The sequence below is a fragment of the Narcine bancroftii genome, chromosome 1, assembly GCF_036971445.1.
Source record: "Narcine bancroftii isolate sNarBan1 chromosome 1, sNarBan1.hap1, whole genome shotgun sequence".
Taxonomy (NCBI): domain Eukaryota; kingdom Metazoa; phylum Chordata; class Chondrichthyes; order Torpediniformes; family Narcinidae; genus Narcine; species Narcine bancroftii.
This window is the reverse complement of record NC_091469.1, coordinates 376,372,429-376,398,870: the sequence shown is the minus strand read 5'-3', so window position 1 is coordinate 376,398,870 and position 26,442 is coordinate 376,372,429.

The window sequence follows — 26,442 nt, the reverse complement described above, 5'->3', positions numbered from 1 at the left end:
ATTATTCCCTTCATTCTATAACTAAAATAGCAAAATAATATACACCAGAATTACCACTCCTTTCACCTTAAAGTTAAAGAAAAAATATAAAAAAAACGTATCCATCCCATTCACATTTAAATTTCAGATATTCCTTATCTACTGAATAAACTTTACAAAAAAAACCACATCAATTTTTAGTTTTTTAAACAATCAAATGCTTTCTTATGCTTTTTTTTATATTTAAACAAAAAAAACCCCTTCACTCTTTAATCTAATAATACAAAACAAAATGGGAAAAAAAACGGGTAGGAGGTTAAAAATACCCCCTCCTGTCTAAACCGCGCAATGCGGTAACTCCCAAAAAAAAATGGGTGTGAGATAACTCACACGTAGCAGATGACTTTCAGGAAATAGTGCCTATCCAGTTCTCTCCCCCAACTCTCACTTCATCTTAAACTAACATCCTCATTATTTAATATCCCTTTTTTAAAAAAAAACATTAAAAAAAGGACAACTCTTCTTTTAATCAGCTCTAACTGCCGAGTCACCATTACAACCATTCCTTCTTGGAGTATGGCTCTTTTCTTCCATCTCTTGTCTCCTTAGAGATCACGGCGGACTATGTCTCTGTTGAAACTGAGTAATTGGTAGCTCTTGAGCAAATGCTATAGCTTCCTTTGGAGAATCAAAGAACTTTGGTTGGCAACCATCTTGAAAAACCTTCAAAACAGCTGGATATCTAAAGGTTGCCTTGTAACCTTTCTTCCACAACAACTCTTTAGCAGGATTGAATTCCCGTCGTTGGAACATAACTTCTTGACTCAAATCCGCATAGAAGAAAACTCGATTATTTTGAATCATCAGGGTGATTTTCTCTGTTGTGCATTTCTAATAGCCACTCGTAAAATTATTTCTCTGTCGTAATAATTCAAGCAACGAACCAAAACAGGCCTTGGACTTTCACCTGAAATAGGTCTTCTACGCAAGGCTCTGTGAGCACGTTCCAGTATTATACCTTCCGGGAAATGTTCTTGACCCATTCAGTAAAAAATTTTCTTAGGTCTGGTCCCTCTATACCTTCCGGCAAACCAATAATCTTTATATTGTTCCGTCTGGATTGGTTTTCCAAATAATCAATCTTTTTCACCAAATTTCTGTTTTGAGTTTGTAAGTCTTCGACCATTTTGGTCACATCAAGAACTTGATCCTGTATTTCGTCTATATCTTCTTCACACGAATTAAATTTATCTCTCACTTCAAGCTTAAAAGCTCCAAACTCAGCCATCTGTTGAGAATGTATTTTCACCAAAGTATTAAACCTAGTACCAAGTTCAGTCATAATCTTGTATAATCCCTGCATTGTATAAGATAATTTAGATTCAAGATTCACAAAAATCTTTTCAATTGGAAGAGATTTTGGCTCAACAGATTCCTGCTTCTTCTCCAAAGGATCTTCTATTCCTTCCTTCATTCTGGTTGCCTTCCTTGTAGTATGACTGCGTGTGGAAACCCCAGCCACAGCCTCTCCAGCAATGACTGGAGAACGCTGGTCGGGGTTTTCCCCAGTCCATAATGTATTAAATTCTCCCAGCACATCAAGTTGTAGAGGTTCTTGTATCTCAAGAGATGCAGTTTGCAGCGCCACCTCTACAGATGACAAATGCCTTTGAGTAACTCTTTGTTCTAAAGGCTGTTTGGCGCTCTCTTTAGGGGGCTCTACCGATGTAACATAGAGCTCTACATCCGAACACTGTACCTCTCTCCTGGGATCCATTTCACGCTGAGTCCCGGTGTCTTTCCTGTAGGTAGGCTCCAGAACGTGAACTTTTGGAAAATGTAGTTTTTTGATGATCTGTTGTCGTTTTTTTTTTGCTCTTTTCCACCAATTGTACCATCATAAGTTAAATTAACAGCACTGAAATTATCTAAACTTTTAAAGAATTTTAACGGGCATTTCTAGAAAAAACAATAAGATAGAGTCAGGAGAGGACTGAAAGGCATGTCTGATCCTTACGCCATCTTGCCACGCCCCCCCCTATAATTTTAAATCTAATAATGTTAGTAAAACTAAGGAGCTGATTATGGACTTCATGAGGGGGATATCAGGAGAACACCATCGATCTGAAGATCTGTTCTGTGGCCTCCATGTCTATGCAATCATGAAGAAGCTTGCCAGTGTCTACACTTTGTGAGGAGTTTGAGGAGATTTGGTGGAGCACCAAAGACTTTTGCAAATTAATGCAAGTGTAGCATGGATAGCATCCTTATTGGTTGCATCACTGTTGGGTATGGAGTTGCCAATGCACAGGACAGAAAAAAAATTAGAGTTGTGAACATGGCCAGCACCATCATGGGCATCAGTCTCCACTCCATCAATGACATCTACAAGAGACAGTGTCTTAAGAGTAGCAGCCTCTATTGTCAAGGACCCCCACCACCCAGGCTATGCCTTCTTCACACTGCTACCACTGGGAAGAAGATATAAGAATCTGAAGATCAACACTTCGTGGCACAAAAACAGCTTCTTCCCCTCTATTATCAGATTTCTGAGTGGATAATGAATCATAGGTGCTACCTCACTTTCTCTTTTGCACTAAATTATTTATTTTGTAATGTAACTTTGATGCACCATCAATAACTCCAAGGCACAGGGAGAGCAGCAGCGGCCCCGGCCCCGGTCCGGGCGAAGGGTAGACGGCGGCGGCCCCGATACGGGCAGGAGCAAGGGGGAGACGGCGGCCCCGGCCTCGGTCGAGTGAGGCAGGCGGAGGCCCCGGTCCGGACAGGGAGTGGGAGGCGGCGGCCCCAGTCCGGGCACAGGGAGAGCAGCAGCGGCCCCGGCCCCGGTCCGGGCGAAGGGTAGACGGCGGCGGCCCCGATACGGGCAGGAGCAAGGGGGAGACGGCGGCCCCGGCCTCGGTCGAGTGAGGCAGGCGGAGGCCCCTGTCCGGGCAGGGAGTGGGAGGCGGTGGCCCCAGTCCAGGCACAGGGTGAACTGCGGCGGCCTCGGCCCCGGTCCGGGCAGTATGGACCGACCTAGGAGGGGAGGCAGGCCCCTCCAGCCCGGGTAAGAAACCTGCATAGGAGAAGGCCACTCCGATATAAAACCTACGACCCAAGGACCTCGCTGCCACGTCCCAGCTTGCTTGGCCACGGCACACGAACCATGGGTGTAAAGGGTGGGGCCAGTACTGCGCGCACTGCACTCCACCTAAAAGCTCCTTTGCGCAGGCCCGAGGACAGGTCCACGTCCTCCCCCTCAACGTCCTCCCCCTCCACGTCCTCCCCCTCCACGTCCTCCCCCTCAAAAGATGCTCACAAACTCAAGCTAGCATGCTGGAACATCAGAACCATGCTAGACAAGACTGACAGCCACCGACCTGAACGTCGGTCTGCCCTCATTGCACATGAACTCCTCAGACTTGACATCGACATAGCCGCTCTCAGTGAAGTCCGCCTGGCAGATGTAGGCAGCCTCCAAGAACGCGGCGCGGGCTACACACTCTACTGGTCTGGCAAGCCTTCGGATGAACGACGCCTATCTGGTGTAGGCTTCATGGTCAAGAGCTTCATTGCCTCCAAACTCGAAAACCTTCCGACAGGCCTCTCGGACCGAATCATGTCCATGCGACTCCCACTTCAAAACAAGCGTCACATCACCCTCATCAGTGTCTATGCTCCAACCCTCCAGGCGGAACCAGCAGAAAAGAACAAGTTCTACACCGACCTGCGCAACCTCATCCAACGTACCCCTACAGCCGACAAGGTTGTCATCCTGGGCGACTTCAACGCTCGTGTCGGCAAAGACTCAGAAACCTGGCCAGGAATCCTGGGCAAGCATGGCGTCGGCAAGTGCAACGACAATGGGCGCCTCCTGTTGGAGCTCTGCGCAGAACAGCGGCTTGTCATTACAAACACCCTTTTTCAGCAGAGGGACAGCCTTAAGACCACCTGGATGCATCCCCGATCCAAACACTGGCACCTCCTGGACTACATCCTGGTGCGAGAAAGTGACAAACAAGATGTGCTCCACACCAGGGTCATGCCTAGCGCGGAATGCCACACTGACCACCGGCTGGTTCGCTGCAAGCTCAACCTTCACTTCAAGCCAAAGCCCAGGAACAATAAAGCCCCCAGAAAGAGGTTCAATGTTGGAAAACTGCAGTCAGACGAAGCGAGAGGAAACTTCCAGGCAAACCTCAAAGCAAAGCTCGACGTTGCAACCCGCCTCCTGGACCCGTCCCCTGAAACCCTCTGGGATCAGTTGAAGACTACCATACTGCAATCCACTGAAGAGGTACTGGGCTTCTCCTCCAGGAAAAACAAGGACTGGTTTGACGAAAACAGCCAGGAAATCCAGGAGCTGCTGGCAAAGAAGCGAGCTGCCCACCAGGCTCACCTTACAAAGCCGTCCTGTCCAGAGAAAAAACAAGCCTTCCGTCGCGCATGCAGCCATCTTCAGCGCAAACTCCGGGAGATCCAAAATGAGTGGTGGACTAGCCTCGCCAAACGAACACAGCTCAGCGCGGACATTGGCGACTTCAGGGGTTTCTACGAGGCTCTAAAGGCTGTGTACGGCCCCTCACCCCAAGTCCAAAGCCCGCTGCGCAGCTCAGACGGCAAAGTCCTCCTCAGCGACAAGATCTCCATCCTCAACCGATGGTCAGAACACTTCCAATCTCTTTTCAGTACCAACCGCTCAGTCCAAGATTCCGCCCTGCTCCAGCTCCCTCAACAGCCCCTAAGGCTAGAGCTGGATGAGGTTCCCACCCTGGATGAGACATATAAGGCAATCGAACAACTGAAAAGTGGCAAAGCAGCAGGTATGGATGGAATCCCCCCAGAAGTCTGGAAGGCTGGCGGCAAAACTCTGCATGCCAAACTGCATGAGTTTTTCAAGCTTTGTTGGGACCAAGGTAAACTGCCTCAGGATCTTCGTGATGCCACCATCATCACCCTGTACAAAAACAAAGGCGAGAAATCAGACTGCTCAAACTACAGGGGAATCACGTTGCTCTCCATTGCAGGCAAAATCTTCGCTAGGATTCTACTAAATAGAATAATACCTAGTGTCGCCGAGAATATTCTCCCAGAATCACAGTGCGGCTTTCGCGCAAACAGAGGAACCACTGACATGGTCTTTGCCCTCAGACAGCTCCAAGAAAAGTGCAGAGAACAAAACAAAGGACTCTACATCACCTTTGTTGACCTCACCAAAGCCTTCGACACCGTGAGCAGGAAAGGGCTTTGGCAAATACTAGAGCGCATCGGATGTCCCCCAAAGTTCCTCAACATGATTATCCAACTGCACGAAAACCAACAAGGTCGGGTCAGATACAGCAATGAGCTCTCTGAACCCTTCTCCATTAACAATGGCGTGAAGCAAGGCTGTGTTCTCGCACCAACCCTCTTTTCAATCTTCTTCAGCATGATGCTGAACCAAGCCATGAAAGACCCCAACAATGAAGACGCTGTTTACATCCGGTACCGCACGGATGGCAGTCTCTTCAATCTGAGGCGCCTGCAAGCTCACACCAAGACACAAGAGAAACTTGTCCGTGAACTACTCTTTGCAGATGATGCCGCTTTAGTTGCCCATTCAGAGCCAGCTCTTCAGCGCTTGACGTCCTGCTTTGCGGAAACTGCCAAAATGTTTGGCCTGGAAGTCAGCCTGAAGAAAACTGAGGTCCTCCATCAGCCAGCTCCCCACCATGACTACCAGCCCCCACACATCTCCATCGGGCACACAAAACTCAAAACGGTCAACCAGTTTACCTATCTCGGCTGCACCATTTCATCAGATGCAAGGATCGACAATGAGATAGACAACAGACTCGCCAAGGCAAATAGCGCCTTTGGAAGACTACACAAAAGAGTCTGGAAAAACAACCAACTGAAAAACCTCACAAAGATCAGCGTATACAGAGCCGTTGTCATACCCACACTCCTGTTCGGCTCCGAATCATGGGTCCTCTACCGGCATCACCTACGGCTCCTAGAACGCTTCCACCAGCGTTGTCTCCGCTCCATCCTCAACATCCATTGGAGCGCTCACACCCCTAACGTCGAGGTACTCGAGATGGCAGAGGTCGACAGCATCGAGTCCACGCTGCTGAAGATCCAGCTGCGCTGGATGGGTCACGTCTCCAGAATGGAGGACCATCGCCTTCCCAAGATCGTATTATATGGCGAGCTCTCCACTGGCCACCGTGACAGAGGTGCACCAAAGAAAAGGTACAAGGACTGCCTAAAGAAATCTCTTGGTGCCTGCCACATTGACCACCGCCAGTGGGCTGATAACGCCTCAAACCGTGCATCTTGGCGCCTCACAGTTTGGCGGGCAGCAGCCTCCTTTGAAGAAGACCGCAGAGCCCACCTCACTGACAAAAGGCAAAGGAGGAAAAACCCAACACCCAACCCCAACCAACCAATTTTCCCTTGCAACCGCTGCAATCGTGTCTGCCTGTCCCGCATCGGACTGGTCAGCCACAAACGAGCCTGCAGCTGACGTGGACTTTTTACCCCCTCCATAAATCTTCGTCCGCGAAGCCAAGCCAAAGAAAGAATAACTCCAAAAGACTGGAAGTTACATAAAACTGATCGGGGAGACACATCCATACTGGTCGACTGTCCTGAGCTGGGAGGTGGGCTGTGGAACAGTCACTTTTATTCAGGAGTCTGTGAGAGGGGCCACAGTTATAATCAGCCAATGTATATTTATATTTAACTGTGGTATATTAAACCACAGTTAAATATCTAAACAGTGGTTTACCACATTCACCCTTGTTTTAAAAAAAGAGTCTGGCAGGGTGAATTACATCAAATGTTATCATAAATTAAATCTTTCGGGTGGTCTGATTTGTTGCTGTGACCATTGTAGGCTGTGGCTGTGTTGCTACAGTGGGGTCCTGGACAGTCTGGGATGCCTATATGCAGTCGTCAGTGTTGGTTTGATGCATGTGTGGTGACAAGTCTGGCATGCCATCCATTAGGGCTGGGTGGCATGCCATGGCTCTGGTGCGTCATTGGTGAAGTTAAAAGAGGGGGATACGGGGTGGTCGGTCATGGTTTCTGGAAACCCTGAGGGCACCAGGTCACTAACAGAGACTGTGTCCTCATGCCAATAATGTAATGCTGCATAGATGTATTGGGTGTTGGCGTGGAGGAGGTGGACCCTTTCAACTAGTGGGTCAGACTTATGGTTCCTTGCATGCTTCCGGAGTAGGACTGGCCTGGGGATTCAGCAAGGACAGCAGCGTGGTCCCTTTTGCAGACTTCTTGGGGAAGGAAAACATTCTTTCATGTGGAGTGGCACATAGGAGTGATCTGATTGAGTGGAGTGGCTCAGGGAGGACATCTTGCCAGTGAGAGACTGGAAGGCCTCTGGACCACAGGGCTAGGAGGATGGGCTTCCCGATGGTGGTGTTCTCCCTTTCCACCTGCCCATTCCCTTGGGTTTTGTAGCTGGTGGTTCTGCTCGTGGCAATACCTATGGCCAGCAGGTACTGATGTAACTCGTCCCTCATAAAGTAAGGGTCCCTGTCGCTATGGATATAGCAGGGGAACCCAAACTGAGTGAAGAGGCAGTGTAGGGCCTTGATGACTGTGACAGCTGTCATGTCCGGTCAGGGGATGGCAAACAGAAAACATGATTACTCATCAGTGTTACCGAGGAAGTACACATTGTGGTAGAGGAAGGGAGGGGTCTTTTGAAATTTATGCTCAGGCATTCAAGGGGGCAGGTAGCCTTTATCAGCTGTGTTCTGTCTGGTCGATAGATGTCAAACCTGGCAGGTTCTGGTCATAGTCCTGATCTCCTCACTGGAGTAAGGCAGATTGTGGAGTTTGATAAAGTGGAAGAACTTGGTGACTCTAGGGTGGCAAAGATCATTGTGGAGGGTTTGCAATCGGTCTATTTGTGCACTGGCATATGTTCTGGGGGATAAAACATCTGGGGTCTCATTGAGTTTCCTGGGCTGGTACAAGACATTATAATTAGAGGTGGAAAGTTCAATTCTTGCAGCTGGTTGCTGAACATGAAAGCCACCACCCATTGGTCAGTCAGCAAGGTAAATAGTTTTCCGGCTAGGTTGTGTCTCCAGTGCCGAACTGCCTTGACAATAGCTTGGGCCTCCTTCTTGACAGAGGAGAGTCAGATTTCAGGGCCCTGGAGGGTGCAGGAAAATAAAGCGATGTGTCTGCCTGCCTGATTAAATGTGGCAGCCAGAGCAAAGTCAGATGCATCACTCTCCACCTGGAACGGGATAGATTAATTCACACTGTGCATAGTAGTTCATAAGGCCCAGAGATATTCAGCATTTGATTCTTTGGATCACGGTTTTCAGGTGGCCAGGATGTCTCGTGTAGATTTTATCTTCTTCAGGTACTGGCCCTCCATAATGTCCATCACCTCTGGGTATGACACAGTGTTCCTGATCATTGAATATACCAGGGGCCAAACCCGGAAGTGTAGTACCTGCAGCTTATCATTCTCTGATCGGACAATGGCAGACAATGTCTGCAAGAACACTTCGAAGCAACGTAGCCAGCGTTTGAAGTTGGTGGAGGCTTCTGGTGATTGAGGGTCAATATTTCCACTTTCTCTGGGTTCAGGATCTGCTCAATTGTCAAAATTTATTGTGAATAGAAATGATGCACCATCAATAACTCGAAAAGACTGAAAGTTATGTAAAACTGATTGGCTTTTATTCACAATGTAATGGAGACACGTCCATGCTGGTGGATTGTCCTGAACTAGGGAGGGGGCTGTGGAACAGTCACCTTTATTCAAGTGTCTGTGGGAGGAGCCACAGGTACAGTCAGCCAATGGGCATGTCCAGACAGATAAATATACAAACAGTGGTTTATCACAAACTTGTAGCAATATTTGCTGTCGCAAAACAACGAATTTTGTGACATCTTCATGACAATAAATTCTGAATCTATTCTATTCTATTCAATCAGTGTGTGTGTGTGTGTGTGTGTGTGTGTGTGTGTGTGTGTGTGTGTGTGTGTGTGTGGGGGGGGGTTAGTGGTGGAGTGCATGAGTACTAGACAGGGTGCTGATCGATGGTGTCCATTGGACAGCAGCTGGATCTGGATAACATAGGCAGGCTGTGGCAACAGAGGTGCAGTAGCTGAGAGATGTGGGTTGTTGAGCAGACACAATTTTCACTGAACCATCTGATACCATATTTGGCTTCTTGGCACATTCCTCCCAACATTTTCAATCAGGAAGATGACCCGTGTTCTTGGGAGTACAGGACACTCTCTTCCATTCTCCACCTCATACATGGAGAACTGAGCCAGATAATCAAACTAATTCTGCATGAGAAAAGCTTTGCAGAACTTGGCAATACTCTCCAGTAGAGGCAGTGATGGAGCTCCTCCTCCTTATGGTTATTTAGTGTCAGTTACATCCAGATGATGCTGGCATCTCCTTAATTGACACCTGTGAAGGTGTTGCAAAGTGCTCAGTGAGCAGTACCTGCATTTGGTCACCACATTGATAAGGAGTGTGTGTGTCCTTTCTGAGCTCTTTACTCAGTCAGTGCTGGCTTCTTGTTCATTGGGAACCAGGTGCACGTTTCCCAATACAATGGGTTCCAGGTGAACAGCTTTCACACAAGATTCACGTGCCAAAGGTCAAGATGATCAGTGTCTTATCTGGCTATAATTTTTCTTTGGCTTGGCTTCGCGGACGAAGATTTATGGAGGGGGTAAAAAGTCCACGTCAGCTGCAGGCTCGTTTGTGGCTGACCAGTCCGATGCGGGACAGGCAGACACGATTGCAGCGGTTGCAAGGGAAAATTGGTTGGTTGGGGTTGGGTGTTGGGTTTTTCCTCCTTTGCCTTTTGTCAGTGAGGTGGGCTCTGCGGTCTTCTTCAAAGGAGGCTGCTGCCCGCCAGACTGTGAGGCGCCAAGATGCACGGTTTGAGGCGTTATCAGCCCACTGGCGGTGGTCAATGTGGCTATAATAACCTGGATATAAAACTCCTCTGTAATATTCTGAAACTCATCCTTTACAGATTTACTCAAATCAGTTACAATCATTAATCTGCCAGTGTGAATGTTATCATAGATCACAAGATGACTGACAGGTGCCTGGTATCAACTAGAAAAAAAGAACAAAAATGTTCACAAAATGAGAACCATGTGGTTTGATTTGAGGCAATGATTTCAAGGTGCTGATCCAATTGCACAGTGTGAGATTATTGCCTCATCAATCTTATCTACACCATAAATTCATTATTTTGAATGCATTTTCATGCAAAATGAAGTCAAGTCAAATTGAAAATGCTTGGATTTGCACCAGAACCTTGTTCTGTAGGCCAGCTTAGCAGTACTGGTGGTGATTTTGGAATAGGTGTTCCCTTCCATCCCCTTATGACAAAAGGCCAAGTTTTTCAGGACTCCACATAGATCTGTGCCATGTGCAAGCGATGCAGCTGAATTTCTCCCTGTCTGTTCAGGCTCTGGGGATTCAACTTAGCTGAAACCCAGTCTCAGCCCGCGCTTTGCCTTCCCTTACTCAAGCCTGCCTGCAGAGAAGAAAAGAAAAATCATTGGATCACGTTTGGGGACCACTCAGAGCTGAAGCTGAAGGTTAGCGTATGGAATAAAGGTGAAAGTTAATGCTGGAGGAAACAGGTACTGAGAATGTTTTAAGATGAGTTCGCAGCTGTAATTCTAGCTTTTTTTTTGACTGGGACCAAATAGAATTGATACATTGGTGTTAGGCCAGTGAATATGCCTGCGATTGGCTCAATTTGCTCGATTGCCTAAGGTTCCTATATCAACCAACCCACTCTCCACCAAGACAATTAGAAATACTCCACAACAGAAAATGCTTTGAAACCCAGTGAAATCACTAATCCCTGCATCAAGGATAAAATATTTTTAAAAATCCCTGCTTATTTCAGGGATTCTGCTGATATTGTTATTATTAAATGGCCCATAGCCACTGATTTTATGGATTAATTCAAATTTTGAAGTGAACGGTCATTTAGAATCAACAGGAATAGACCAAATGATAATAAGGTTACTAGGAGTACTGTGTTCAGTTCTGGTCACCTCATTACAGGAAATATGCTGATGTTTTAGAGAAGTTTTATCAGAATCAGCATTTATTGTAATGAACAAGTCATGAAATTCAGTGTTTTGCGGCAGTATCATAGTGTAAATCATATTATAACCATCTTACGACATTACTATAAAAATAAAATACTAACAACACTAATAGTGTGTGAAAAGTCTTTGGTTCATTGATTTTTCAGGAATCTGATGGCAGTGGGGAAGAAGCTGTCCTTGTGCCGCTGAGTGCTCGTCTTTAGGCTCTTGTACCTTTTCCCTGATGGTAGCAGAGTGAAGAGAGTATGGCTGGGGTAGTGGGGGTCTTTGAGGTGTTACGAGCCCAGAGGACCCCAAAACCCAGCAGCAATAGATATTCACCAAGTCAAATGGTTACTTAAACAAAAGTTGCTTTTAATTATCTTTAAACATGAAAACAGTATCATACTTTGACTTAACTAACCTAACTTAACCCCTTTCTAATTCTAATTGCATGTGTGTGTAAGTTCAGAGAAGTTCTTTGGTTCACAGTCAAATCTCACTTCCCATTCCTCCAGTTTCACTGCATGTGGGCAATTCTTATACTTTGCACAGAATTTAATATTTATAAAGTTCACCAGGTTTTGGTGCTGAAAGGTAAATGGTTACCACTCAGGAAGGTTCTTGTCGATTTTCAGAGAGAGATTTGTTGCTCCAGGACATCCACAACTGATTCCTTTTTAATCTGCCACTCCAGTGTCTTGCTGATGAAACTTGCCCCCTTCAGGGTTCTCCAGATGATGACCTCTTTCTTTCAGGTCATCAGAGAGTTCCTTTTTATTTCTCTTATTCCAAGTGGAACATTAGACATCCAGTCCTCTCCTCTTGAATGAACCACAAGGGGTTTGACCAGGCTATCTTCCAAATGGGCTTTCTACAAGCTTGCCAGCTTGCCCTGTTCCAGTCCCAGCTTCTTCTGCTGGCTGTAACACTGTACAAGTGATCTCTGTCTCTCTCTCTTTCTCTCTCTCCCTCTGAGAGAAAGCCTGATTGACTCTTTCTGCTTGCAAAACTGCATTACCCTCTTAGAACAACAAGTTCTCTTCCAGACAATCTGCGGCTCCAACAAGATCTTTCGTCTGTTGCCTTTTGTAAACAACAATTCATTAGTGAAGTCTCTTGAGCACTCTCCAAAGCTCTGGCTAAAGCTTTGGTGCCGATATGTCTCGCATTAGCAGAGCTTCAGTATTTCAAATAAGATCTGTTTTAAAGTGTTTGTATGCAACCTACTCTAACAAACCTTTCCCAATTTATCTCCCAAAATACCTATATACTCTGTCACAGAGGATAGAGGCTGGTTTTTTAAGACACTGCTTTAAGAGGGATTGATAAGATTATGAGGGGCTTAGATTTGGTGGACAGATGAAAATCTTTTTCCCAGGGAGACAATAGCAAATACCAAAGGACATCTGTTTCAGGTGAGTGGAGAAAGTTTAGGGGAGGCATCAGAGAGAAGTGTTTTACACAGAGAGTGGTGGGTGCCTGAAATGATTGCCAGGGTTGGTACTACCAGGGCATTTAAGACACACTTAGATGAGCACATGTGTGTAAGAAAAATAGAGAGTTATGGATATGAGTTAGGGAAGGATGAGATTGTTGTGAGTAGATCAGCACAACTTTGTTGGCTGAAGGGCCTGTACTCTGCTGTAATGTTCTATGCTCCATTATTGTCATACACATATACAATCCACATATACTCCAAAATTCTAACTGATCTAGCCAAACTGATAGTTTTGTTTAAAAAAAAAACTCCATTCATATATCCATGCACAGGAAGAGATAAGAAATATAAAAGATAGACAATAAATATTTACTGTTGCTGTTAGTACAGAACAAAAATAATGTTGTTTCAACAGTGCAGAATATACAGAAATAGGATTAGGTTTTACAATGGTACAGACTAGCTCATTGTAATTCCAAGCAATACTCTGGATGTAGGAGTACAATGTAATGCTTCTGACAGGATTATCCAATGGCTCTCAGTAACAGATAACAGATATTGTCATGTAATAAAATAGGAATGCAATATTACATAAAATTGCCTTTAGTCTGCCATAAGCATTGCCCGGTGCCCCTTACAGTCAGAGAAAGAAAAGCAAAAGAGAGTCCCACCAGAGTCATTGAGTTTCACTAGAACTCCTTCTGCAACTGCACAAGACTCCAGTTGAGTTCAAACCACCAGCAATCTGAGCCCAGATCCAAACTGCAAACAGCAGAATGATTAAATTCTGCTGAATAGAACATGTATCCGCAATGTCTGGTGCTTTCACCAAAAACTCAAAGCAAAATTAAGGACTTTTTCACACAATGTGCCACTTCCAGTGAAGAAACAGTATGTAGTGGCACCTGTTTCTGTTACTATCCCTTTCTGTAAATAGAATCAAATATTCTGACTCTGTGAATTAGGTGCTGTTTCATGTCCATAGCTATTTTATACCTTGGCCTCCAGAGAAGAGCACATAAAGAGAAAGCGGAGAGCCAGTTGAAAATTCTTGTGCCCTACACAATGTTTCAGTGTGCTAATTCCAGTGCATTTTGTGCGTATGATGTGTAAGCACAATTGGAGTGTGTGCTATGGAAGCCTGGGACATTGCACTTGCACCTTCGTGCATGCTGTGCTCTATGCACCCGAGAAGGGGTAGGGTAAGGAGAACATATGGGTGACGTCAATCCTTGCTGTCTGGTGTCCCTGCTGAAATTGGATCACACCTTGCTTGATGAAGAAGCATCACAGGCCACGTTGTTTAAAGTCAAGGTTCAAATTTATTGTCAAAGTACATACATGAAATCCCATACAACCCTGAGATTCTTTTTCTGCAGACCACAGAGAATTCCTAATTACTGGTAAATGTGTGTTATACTCAAAGAAATAAAGAACTGTAAACCAACTGATTGTGCAAATGCAGGTGTGAGGACAAATGTGCAGTAATAAATAAGGTGCAAAATACCAGTTCTTAAATTATGTCTTTGTATGAGTCAATTATTCTGGAGTCTGATAGTTGAGAGGTCGCAACCTTCCAGAACCAGGTGGTATGAGCTGTGGCATCTATACCTCTTTCCTAATGGCAATAGCAAGAACAGAGCGTGTCCGAGGTGGTATGGATCCTTGATCATTAATACTGCTCTCTGATGGCACCATTCCATGTAGATATTCTTGGTGGTGGGGAGAGTTTTGCCTGTGATGTACTGGGCTGTGTCCACTACCTTTTGCAGGGCTTTCTGTTCAGAGGTGTTGGTGCACCCATACCAGACCGTGATGCAGCCGGTCTGCACACTTTCCACTGCTCATCTGTAGAAGTTTGCCAAGGATTCATATGATAAACCTGAGCCTCTGAAAACACCAAAGGAAGTAGAGGCACTTCGTTGGAAGTTGACTTACCTCTCCATAGAAACCGAACGGATTGAGGTCTGCCCAGCCACTCCTCACAAAGCCACTCTGCTTTAGGGGTTTGATGTCTGTGAGAACACAGGGTTGGAGACCATGTTGCCAGAGCCACTCTGTGGGTACGAATGAGCTTGGGAATCTCCAAAAAGTGACAGGGGTCGGATATGTCTATTCTATCTCAGAAGTGCATCAAGGAAATTAGGTTCTGGTCTCGAAGGAGCAATGCATCTGAGGCTCTCTCCAAAAGCATTGGGACAGAGCACAATCACCCCATGCAGACACAACTGCAGCCGAGCCTGCTCCAGCCTCAGAGCTGATGGGTTCAGGCAGCCTGTGCCTCCCAGTCTCCAAATTGTCTGCGTGATGACAGCTGATCGGTGGTAAACTTCAGTTTGCCGATCATCGCCAAGTTTGGGTCATTGTTCTTTGAATGGCCCAATGATGAGAGTTGGGAGCTTCCTAAAGGTTCAGAGTGCAATAGACTGGTCTGATGTGACCCTTCAGGTTTTTGATTGGGGCTGGCATGGATAGCATAGAAGTTAGCACAGCACTATTACAGCACCAATGACCGGGTTCGAATCCGGCGCTGTCTGTTAGGAATTTGTACATTTTCCCTTGGGTCTGCGTGGGTTTTCTCCAGATGCTCCAGTTACCTTGCATCTTTCAAAATGTACCAGGGTCATAGGTTAATTAGGGTATTTGGGTAGCATTGGCTCATGGGCTGGAAGGGCCTGTTACCATACTGAATATCTAAATTAAATTAAAAATGAAATTAAATTTAAATTTAAAATTTAAAATTTAAATTAAAATAACATAATGAGTTTAGAAAACAGAGAACATTACAGCCCACGATGTCGTGCTGATCTTCTCCACAACAATCTAATCCTTCCCTACCAATAACCCTTTATTTTTTGAACATCCATGTGCTTATCTAAAAGTCTTTTAAATGTCCTATTACGAACCCAGAGGACCCCAAAACCCAACAGCAATAGAAATTCACCAAGTCAATGGTTACTTAAACAGAAGTTGCTTTTAATTTTCTTTAAACATAAAACAGGATCAAACTTTAACTTATTACTATTAACTTAACCTAACTTAACCCCCCTCCTAATTCTAAGCAGACGTGAATGTAATGTGTATATGCTCAGGAAAGTCCTTTGATTCACAGTCCAATCTCACTTCTCACTCATCCAAGTTCACCAGTATCAGGCAATTTTTATTCTCTCTCTCTCTCTCTCTCTCTCTCTCTCCCTCTGCTTGTAAAACTAGAACCTCTTCCAAGGCTCCAAACCAAACCAAATCCTTGAAAAATTTTTATCAGCCCTTGAGCCCAGACCTCTCCATTTGCACTTGCTTTTGGAGTTCTTTCCAAAGCAGTTCCATTGTCTTTTGCCAAGTCACAGACCCTGAATGTCCAGCTTCAGCAAAGCTCTTGCATTTTAAATGAGATGTGGTGTAAATATCTATTTGTGAAGTGACCTACACTAAATGCTCCACAATCTATCTCTTTTAAAGACATGTTTATATATAATACAACCCGTAATGGTTCCAATTATAACAACCTTTACCACCACCCCTGGAAATGCATTTCAGGCATCCACTCCTCTCTGTATGTGGGGGGAAATTTACCTCTGACGACTCCCCTAAACTTTCCTCCCCTCACATCAAATAGGGCTATTCTGCCCTGGGAAAAATGTGCTGCTGTACACCCAATCTAAACCCTTCATAATCTCCTCTGCACCCTCTCTAAAGCAGCTACAACTTTCCTGTAATGAGGCAGCCAGAACTGAACACCTCTATTAAGTCCCACATGCCTATGTTTAACCCATCTGCCTCTCTAAACCCACCCACCCATGAATCGGTCTGAATGTTTCTTATACATTGCAAGAGTACCTGCCTCAGTGCTTGTTCCATAGACCATACGCCCTCTGTGTTACAAAGTTAAAAGCATTTGTCCTAACATCTGCCTCCTTAAGGACTCTGGGAGATTATCAGCACCATAGCCTTTCCTTCAAATTGTCTTGCAGGGGACCACAATGTAGGGAAAGCTGTGATCCTCCTGTCCTCCTGGAAGTTCATTGATGTTACATTGAGCATCATTTTTAAAGCCAACATCATGCAAACCAGATTCCCCACAAAGATAAACTGTTGTTTCTGAAGCGTGGGTTTGGCTCCACTGAAGCTGTATCAGAGTCTGAGTAGAGAGAAATGACAGGCAACAGGAAGCTTAGTAAAACTTAGAAATGCTGGAGGAACTCAATTGTGTCTCGCAGGAACCGTAGGAGGGACACTCGGGATTCACATTTGCAGATTGTCCACAGTTCCTCAATAAAATGGTTCCTCAGCTCTTCCTGTCCCAACCTTGTCTTCCCTACATATATTTCAAACATTAAGTAAACCAGTATCCACGGAAAGGACACAGAGTCCCATAAAAACATAAGACATTAGAGCAAAATTAAGTCAATCGGCCCATTGAGCCTGCTCCGCCACTCAAATTGTGGCTGATACATTGTTCCTCTCAACCTCATTCTCCTGCCTTCTCCCCATAACCTTTGATGCCTTTACTAATGAAGAACATATCAACCTCTGCTTTTAATGTACCCAATGACTTGGCCTCCACACCCATCTGCGGAAAAGAATTCCATAGATTCACCACCTTTGGCTGAAGAAATTTCTCCTCTTTTCTGTTTTAATGTTATTTCATTCTGAATGGAAACATCTACTCTGCATCTACTCCATCCAGACCTTTCAAGATTCAGTCGTTTTCAATGAGGTCCCCCTCATCTTTCCAAATTCAGCAGGTACAGTGCTATCATCTGTCCTAATGTTATGCATCCTACTGTCTTTTGTAAGGATTCCACTCCTTTCTCCAAGTAGAATTGCCCATGCTGCATCTGCCTACACTTTCCATACCACATCCATTTTCCTCAACCTTAAGATTTCCTTCAGTGATACCTGAGGGACTCATGACTGCATTCATTCCATTTACCACATTTATTCCCTCATACCTTCTCCAAAACAGGATTGCCTGGTCTTCTCTTTCCACCCAGTTCTCAGCAGATTCTTCCCCAAGGTATCTCACATCTCCCTACCATGATACCACCATTATTTTCAGAATTCTGCTGTGTGTTTCACCTTGGATCCTTTGGTTCCATCTCCATCACAGTCGACACAACCTTTGTCCTTTTACCTCCTTCCTCCTCACTATCCAGGGATCCAAATGCTATTCAAGTTCAGATTCAATTTTATTATCATCTAACTCTACAAATACAACCTGACGAATCAGTGTCACTCTGGACCACAGTGCACACACAAAAACACATAATACCCAGTACACAACAATCACTTAAACAATCTAAACAAACATATTGCTATCTGGATGGCTGAATCAGGAATGGAATCAGATGCAGCTGCATCGGGACCATTTCCCTCTGGTCCCGATGCAGCCGTAAGCAATGCAGTTTATTTTGCAGAGATTGTCGATTGGAAAATAAAATTGTTGGGAGTGTGGGGCTGGATGGATTCGCTTTGAATCTTACACAAATGCCGGCATGCTTCAAACGCTTCTGCTTCCTTGCCCACCATTTCTGATGCCCACCATTTCTGATGCCCTCTTCCCCAGGTTTCAGAATGGGCTTCAGCTTGGCGTTAGGGGTTGCTACCTTCTTTAGATATTCTCACAGTACCTTCATGATCTGGTTCTCTAGCTTGGTAGATATGCAGGTTTTAGTGATCCTTATGTTCCTTACACTGTCCCCAATGAGCAGCATTTTTCGTGTGCTTCATTCAATTTAGAATAATGCACTCTCTGCTCACAGCGTGGTTTCTTCTGCATTTAACAAAACAAATACAGATTGTGTGAATACCTTGTGGATTGCCACCATTCAGGCCGCAAGCTCCCTAGCTTCCAGGAACCTGTCACTTTAATTTTCTGCCTCACTCCTATTGCTTTCAGACTCTCCCATTGTCCCAAGGAAGCTTAAAGTAACCTCAAGTAACTGCTCCTTCCACTCTACCATGTAATAATAGCTCGCTTGATGTAAGATCAAGCTCAACAATTCCTGATCATTAATTTACCCAACATTTTTATCCCAGGCACTGCCTGGCCTGTGGCGTCCTTCCAGCTTCCCATAGTTTGCTTGTGATATACTGGTTGAACCAACCGCTGCAAATTTGTATTTTCCAAACAATTAGCAAGCTTTCATTTTCACACAGAATAACTAACAACTTCCTTTTTTTCATAATGTTTAGATTGCAGATAGTACCCCAAAGCTGTTCCAGGAGCCAGTAATCAAAATACATGTACATTTTGAAGGTAAGTTAACTCACTCCAGAACTTTGAAGAAATATCTTGGCAAAGCTCATGAATCAACACGCGTTACAGAGCATGAGCTGATTGATGGAATTAGTATCGATGGGAATTTGTTGGTTGTTAAGTGTGGACATGGCAAGTGAAAGGAATAATTTCTATGCTAGATGACTTGTGATTCTTTCCTTCTATCTCTTGATATCCTAAAAAGGAATGATCTTGTATAAGCTGTCAGAGCAAGTACCTAAAAAGCAGCCCTACTTCTAAACTGTGCTCTCTGAGAAAGCTGGATCAAGGAGATTTATTGAACAGGAAACCCCACAGACTAAGTGTCCATTTTGGAAGAAGTTAACTTAATGCAAGTTTAATTTCCAGCTATGGGGAAAGCTTCATGAAACCAGTGAATTGTGATTGCCAAATAACAAGGCGATATTTCACTACAGCCAGACAATCCTATTAAAAAACATTCCTTGTGTGGAGCATTTTCTACATTCTTAGCAACTTGCAGCAGATTGTGGATGTCTGGGTTTTGCTGGCAAGCCGTATGAAGAAAGCACTTAGTAGTGAATATGAAAACCATTATAGTGGCTGGTCCGATCCCAGGTTTGATTGATGGAAGTGTGTCACTGGCTTGGAGTTGGGCCACAACACAATCGTTTAATCCTTGACTGAAGGGAATGATTTTGGGTTTACAAAATCTCTTTGGAAATTGAAGACATGCCACTCTTCACTTCACTTAGCTACAGTTCTCAGAAGACCTGCGTGTGAATTTGGTGCCAAAGTTTTAAGTCGCTGCCTCTAGTTCATGGCATCTATTCATTTGTCAGTGCCTCTCTGAACAGCCAAGTGTCAAAATATATAAAATGTCTTGTGTCCAGGATGAACGCATTGTCTGAATAATTCCTTTTCATCTCCATAGATCCATACAGCACAGAAACAGGGCCCTTTGGCCCTTCTAGTCTGTGCCAAACCATCTTTTTGCCTAGTCTCACTGACCAGCACCCAGTCCATAGCGTATAATGCACTTGAAACCACGCACTTTCCTACTCTGCCAGTGGTACTGGCTCTGAGGTCAGTGAATCTGAACTGCGGGACCCTATGCATTTAGTACCTGATCACTTGCCTTTCAATCAGCCATGCATGGTGCATGTCACAAACCCTCAGAATGTGTTCTCTCACCTAGATGGGAAAAGTCAGTGTTTTTTTTTATTGTTTCTCCATTTTAATAAATATGAACTCTTTAATTCATTTATGTCAGTTAGATGTGTTTTTCATGTTTAATTTTGGCGACTGTTTAAATTAATTTTAACATCTTTTAAATACTGCTGATTATCAGCCCAGATTGTCAAAAAGTCATCAAGGCACTCTGGGGCATTGCCACAGGATCTGCTATCGGAGGTCAAGACTCTGGAGTGAGTTTAACTCATGCAGCCCCCAGGATTTGAGTGGGAATGAAGGGGGGAGAACAATCAAACCAAAATTTCAGGCCTGGGCCCTTTCTCAGGGTGCATGGCTCAAGCCCAAAACTTTAGTTACCCTTTACTTCCTACGGATGCTCCGTGACCTGCTGAGTTTCTCCAGCATGCTTGTGTGTTTACCCCAGCATCTGCAGACTTTCCTGTTTAACCCCAGTCAAATACAATCTCATCCCATTCAAAATCTATCAGAAAACAAGTGAATTAAAGGATTTTTTGCTACAGTGTGAGGATTCTACTCTCTGATATGAATTAGTAAGGGTCAATGGTTGTCTTTCTGCTGGTTGCATTTACACTCTTTCATTTTCAGAAGCAGTTATCTCCTCTATTCCATCACGTGCCTTCTTAATATCCTGTGAAATCTCTATTTAGATTAGAGTCATAACTCCATGGAAACATATGGACTAAGGCACTTGGCCCAGAGAATTTGTTTTGAACATCAAACACGTATTTCTTTCAATCCCATTTTATTCTCCCCAGATTCTACTGCATACTGACAAACCAGGGTCAAGAGTCCACAAGATTATGAGGGGCTTAGACAGGGTGGGACAGCCAGCACCTTTTTCCCAGGGCCACAGTAGCAAATACCAGGGTACATCTGTTTAAGGTGAGGGAAGTAAAGTTCAGGGAAGACGTCAGGGGCTAGTTATTTACACAGAGAGTAGTGGCTGCCTGGAATGCATTACTGGGGTTGGTGGTGGAGGCTGGTACATTAGGGAGACTTTAAAAGCTCTTAGACAGACACGTGGATGCAAGAAAAATGGAAGGTTACAGGTGTGAGGTAGGAAAAGTTTAGATTGTTGAGTGTTCATTTTCCAAAAATAAACGTAATTCACAATAAATTGTTTACAAAATAGAAAACTGTTCAAAGTCTATTCCCACCCTTAGTTTTGTATCCAAACATTTCCATCACTGTCAGTGGATTCTAGACTGTGGTCCTTCCCCACTGCACCCTTGTGTTGGCTGCACCCAGCCTCAGTGCGTCCCTCAGCACATACTCCCGCAGCCTAGAATGTGCCAACAGCCAGCATTCCCTCCCTGACATCTTTGTGGGCTGACCAAAGTATGTCGTTCACAGAGTTGATGTCCTTCAAGCAGCTCTGAATGTTGACTCTGTGGTTATCCTAGAAACCGCCTGTAAATCAGGGAGTTCTCCGTCACACTCCTTCTGGCGATGAACCGTGACAAGGATCTTTGCATCCTTCTCCACACACACTGCACTGCAAAAAGGTGGGTGATTGTCTCCACTCCGCCGCATTCATCTCAGGTGAGCACAACCTTATGGGCCACAGGTCCTGTGCAGTGCTGTAATTTTCTATGTTCTATACTCTAATTGACTTGCCAGATTTCACACCTCCAGAATGTGGTCAGAAATTAGAACACCCAGTGGAAACTCATGGGCCACAGGGTAAGCATGCGAATCTCACACAGACAGCACCAGAGCTCAGGCTTAAACCTGGGTCTCTCAAACCGTGAGGCAGTGACTTTAACGCCTGCACCCTCTGTGCCTCTGTTTCATTTGGCTTTCAGTGCCCCAAGATCTGATATGTGTTTATCCTTTGTCGTTCCCCCTTCCTCCAAGGTGAAGCTGATAGAACGAGTACTTGGGGAACTAGACAACAAATGAATGTTTCAAATATGCTGTTTGATGGCGGCATCCAAAGACAAATTCTGCGCCCCTTATGCTAACATAGCAACCAATCAGAACTGTGTAACTAGGAACAATGAAATAGTAATGTAAACTGAAGCTCAAAATACTTTTGCAGCTGCTATTTTGTTGGATTGTGTCACCTGGCATAATTTTGTAACTTATTTCCATCACTGCTCAAAATGTATATCCTCTAGGTTCAGCGGGAAGTCTTGGTGAGTGAGAGAGTGTGCTGTTTTATAACACCCAAGAGTAAATACCACAAAATAAACATTCTATTATCACACTTTTCATTTACAATAACCAAATTTCATGGGAGATGTGAGTTTTGCTAGCCTATTTAGGAATGTGTTCCATGATATTCTTTATAAAATGCAAATCATAAAATCATGCATTACAGAGAACAGGCATTCAGCTTGTGTCTCTTCTAGAAAGATTTATTCAATCCACTCCAATCCTTACTCTTTCCCTGTAATTTTAGGATTGAAAGCATACAGTGCTGGGTCCTCAAGTTGTTTATCATCTATATTAACAATTTGGATAACAATGTTGGTGCTGTGTGTGGTGATACATCCACTACACTGGTCGCACACCTACCAGCCTAATGCAGGGGGAAACCACTGTACCTGCAAGTAGGCAACCTGGGAGGCAGGCCCCATCTGCTTGCTGTCAATCACTGGCCCATATAAAGACTCAAGCCGGCCCCCTTTGTGAGCAGTCAGACACGTGGAGCCAGGAGGGTACTGAGACCTGCTGTGTGCAAGTTTAAGCTCATTAAAACCTCTTGTACAGTCTGTGGACTTTGCATCAGAATTATTAGCACAGCAGCGCTCAGAGTGTGATTATTAAGTTTTCTGCCACCAAGATTGGTGATACAGTGGACAGTGACGAAGGTTGTTTATGGTTACAACAGGATCAACATATTCTGGGAGAGCGGGCAAAGGAATAACACATATAATTTAAGTATGTTGGAGAAGTGTGAAGTTAAACCAGGGCAGGACATACAGAACATCTGCACAAGAACTGCAGATGCTGGAATCTTGAGCAAACAATGAGAAGCTGGAGGGAGTAAAACAGGAAAATCTGCAGGCACCATGGTTGAAGTAAAAACACAAAGCTCAGCAGGTCAAGCAGTGTCCTTTATATAGCAAAGGTAAAAATACATAACCAACATTTCGGGTTTGAGCCCTTCATCAAGGTATAGGGAAATGACGGCAAGCATCATAACAAAAGAGTGGAGGGTGGTCGCAAAGCCAGGAGGTGATAGATGGAGAAGGGAGGTAGGGGACAGCACTGATAAAGGTGAGGGGAGGGGAAGGGAGGAGAACTGGAAAGGGGGAGGGGAGGAGGAAGGGGGAAAGAAGAAAGCAGGTTAGCAGAAACCAGAAAAGTCAATGTTAATGCCATTTGGCTGGAGAGTGCCCAGATGGAAAATCAGATGTTGTTCCTCCAATTTGCAGGTGGATTTCGTGGGTTAGGTCATAAGGCCATGGACAGACATGTAAGTGTGGGAGTGTGACACAGAACTGAACTGGTTGGCTACTGGAAGGTCTCTGTTGCTGGAGCAGATGGTGCGAAGGTGCTCAGCGAAGCCAACCCCAATCTGATCCCAGTCTCTCTGATGTAGAGAAAGTCACTTGTGGATACACAAGTGAAGTGTTGCTTCACTTGAAAGGCATTTTTTGGGGGCCCTGGACCATGATGAGGGGGGAGGTGTTTAATTTCCTGAGTTCACAAGGGAAGGTGTGTGGGGGTGGGGGTGTGGGTAGGCATGATTGGTGGGGAGGGATGAGTGCATGAGGGAGTCATGGAGGGAGAGGTCTCTACGGAAGGCAGAAATGGGAGTAGAGGAGAAGATGTGTCTGATAGTGGGATCCTGTTGTAACTGCCGGAAATTCAAGAGGATAATGTGGTGTATGTGGAGGCTGATGGGGTGGTAGGTGAGGATAAGGGGGATTCTATATTTGTTGCGGCTGGGGGTAGAGGTAGCTAGGGCAGATGAGTCAGAAATGGAAGAGATGTGGGTAAGGCTAGAGTTGATGGTGGTGGAGGGGAAGCCATGTTTATGGAAGAAGACAGACATTTCAGAAGATCTGGACTGGAAGACCTCATCTTGGGAACAAATGTGGCAGAGACGGGGGAATTGAGAGAAGTGTGAGGAAGTGTAATCAAGGTAGTTGTGGGAGTTAATGGGTTTGCAATATATGTCGGTGGAAAGCTTGTCTTCTGAGATGGAGACAGAGCGATCCAGGAAAGGGAAAGTATTGTCAGAGATGGACCAGGTGAATTTGAGATCAGCGTGGAAGTAGGCCACGAAGTGGATGAAGTTTGCAAGCTCTTCGCATGTAAATGAGTCAGTCCCAATGTAGTCATTAATGTGCCGGAGGAAGAGTTGGTGGGGGCGGGTGTCTTGCTTGTGTAGGCTTGCAACATGGATTGCTCCACAAAGCCCACAAACAGACAGGCACAGCTCGGATTTGGAGGAACAGAGACTAATTTATGAACACTTACTTTGCACATTATTTATTACTGAATATTTATTTTCCGTTTTGCAGTGTGTTTGCACTTCCTTCTTGTTTACATTTCTCTCTTTGTATACTTATCTTTGTTCGAATACATTTTTTTCTTGCACTTGCGATAATTAGAAATTCTGCCTGACCTGCAGTAAAAAGAATATCAGGTTCGTATGTAATGTCATGTACATGCTCTGACAATAACTCTGAACTTTGAACAACCCCATAGATATTAAAGTTTGAGGTGTGGTGACCTTTGGAGGAAGAGAGAAAATGTTAACAATTGGACCGCACTGGCAGCATTTGCCGAGAGAGAAAAACAGTACGTACCTTTCAGCTCAAAGAGCCTTTGTCAGTAATTTTGGAAAAAGGAATAGATTCATCTTGTACAATTTTTCTCAGTGGCAAATGGAAACTGCATATCAATGGGCGAAATTAAGAAATTATTTGAAGAGAATGAGTACATTTTGGTTCCCTAGGAACAAGGCCAGAACAATAGTAAGTGTATTATTTGATGTGGGTGCTTATCAGTACATCAGACACAAATTGCTACACATGCACCTGAAAAAAAAGAGAATTAAATTGATTTTAAGTTTCAATGATGCAGTATTATGTTCAGGACTTAGACCTCTGCAGGTTTACTGGAAAGAAAAGAAATGTATATCCCTTATTCACTGACTCCGACAGGAGAATATCAAAGAACTTTGATGTGACTGATGTGAATTGTATAGAGCAGGTGTGTTCACTGCTACTACTGCAAGTTCTATTCATTCCTTGATGCCAGAGGTTAATGATTTTAAGGGTAAAAGTTTCAAGTTCTCATTGAGGTTTAGGAGTGATTTTCAGATACACAGAAGATCTAAGGGATACTGTTTTATGTGTGCACACACCTGTTCCAACACAATCATTTTGCAAGATTTCTTTTAAATGATCGGTGTTTACATTTTTATTGTTCTTTATTGAAGTGCAACATTGTGCATGAATTCCCCACTGAATCCATCACTGGTGTCAGGACCTCTCCCAACACGATTCCACATTATGAAATGCTTCACAACAGGATTTCAGTGCTTGTTGGGCACTGTGTACTGGGAGGAGTAAATACATCAACCTATCCCTGCCATAAACTCCACTTGGTTCTGATCCTAACCTTTGATCCTGGTGAACTAGTCCATGGGGAGCATTTGTTTTCTCTTTGGTGGAGAGCACCTCGACAGGTTGTGTGTGCTAACTTTCACCTCAGTGCTATCTTTCCTCTGCCATTCAGAACTATGCTTTAGCTTAACGTTACAGTGGCTTGCAATGAGACAGTCACAGAAAAAATGCACAAAGCCTATCTGGTGTCTTCCAACTCTGCATATTTTCCCCCAAAATAAACGTTATTCATAAATTATTTACAAAAATCGTTCTTTGCACCCTTAGTGTCATTCCAAGCATTGTACATTGTTATATACACTCTCTATCACTATTTCCACCACTGTGGCAGCTTGTCATTATTACCCATCTGCTGTTTGAGGGGCTTTCCTTCACTCAGCCCCTAAAGCGCCCAGTGATGGAAGGACTCTAGCCCTGTGGACCATCCCCTCAGTGCCCTCTTATTGGCAGCTCTTTACGTCAGTACATCACTCCACATGTACTCCTGTAGAGAGAATGTGCAAGTTGACAGCATTCTCTCACTGAATGCACAGACTGTTCTGAATCCACTAGTGTATTGGTCACCAGTATATAAAAAAATCAGATACAATGGAGCACATTCACCTCTAGGTAAAGATGAGCATTGCGTGCAAAGATATCTCATAGCACTTCATAACAATTCAAGTTCAAGTTTATTGTCATATGCACTGAGGTGCAGTGATAGAGTTTGCTTTGTGAGCAGTCTAGCTGGACATCTCATACATAGAATAGAAGTGTAGTGTGACAGGGAGAGATTGGTTAATTCAGGGCAAATAAATGAGGATCATTCAGGATTCTGACAATGGCGGGAATGTGTAACACGGGATAACAAATAATTTCAAAAGGTTTGC